Consider the following 715-nt stretch of genomic DNA (forward strand, 5'->3'; position numbering starts at 1 on the left):
TTACTGGGGACGAAACATGGATCTATTCGTATGAGCCCGAAAGTAAACAACAATTCATTGTTTGAGTATTTCAAAATGAATCGAAACTAACAAAAGTTGTCCGTTCACACAGTGCTGCCAAGCAAATAATTGCTTGTTTCTTCGGTATATCGGACATGTGACAACCGTGACTTTAGAGGATCGAAGGACTGTAAATACTGATTGGTATACAACAATTTGTTTGCCAGAAGTCATAAATGAATTGCGTAGGATAAATCGTCGCATCATCCTTCATTATGACAACGCCAGCTGTCACACAGCACGTCAAACCATTGATTTTTTATCCAATAATAATGTCGAATTGATGACTCATTGTTCGTATTCACCTGATGTATTATCTAATGACTTCTTTTTGTTCCCAAATATTAAAAATAAGATGCGTGGTGAGCGATTTGAGTCGCCTGAAGCAGCTGTTGAAACATTTCGTACACTGATTTCTGAGGTTACAGCCTTAGAGTGGAAAAAATGCTTCGAAAATTGGTTCGAGCATATGCAAAAATGTATCGATCTTAAAGGCGAATACTTCGAAAAACAAGAAAGTCATTTATCGAATTTTACATGTTTTTTTTTCATATTGTTTGCAGAAACTTTTCCAGCAGCCTACGTATTTCCTAACTTTAAATACAAATACCAGTGTACTCGTTTCATTTCGATTTCATTTGGTTATGTATTAATT

The sequence above is a fragment of the Trachymyrmex septentrionalis genome, unplaced genomic scaffold (genome assembly GCF_001594115.1).
Source record: "Trachymyrmex septentrionalis isolate Tsep2-gDNA-1 unplaced genomic scaffold, Tsep1.0 scaffold93, whole genome shotgun sequence".
Classification (NCBI taxonomy): domain Eukaryota; kingdom Metazoa; phylum Arthropoda; class Insecta; order Hymenoptera; family Formicidae; genus Trachymyrmex; species Trachymyrmex septentrionalis.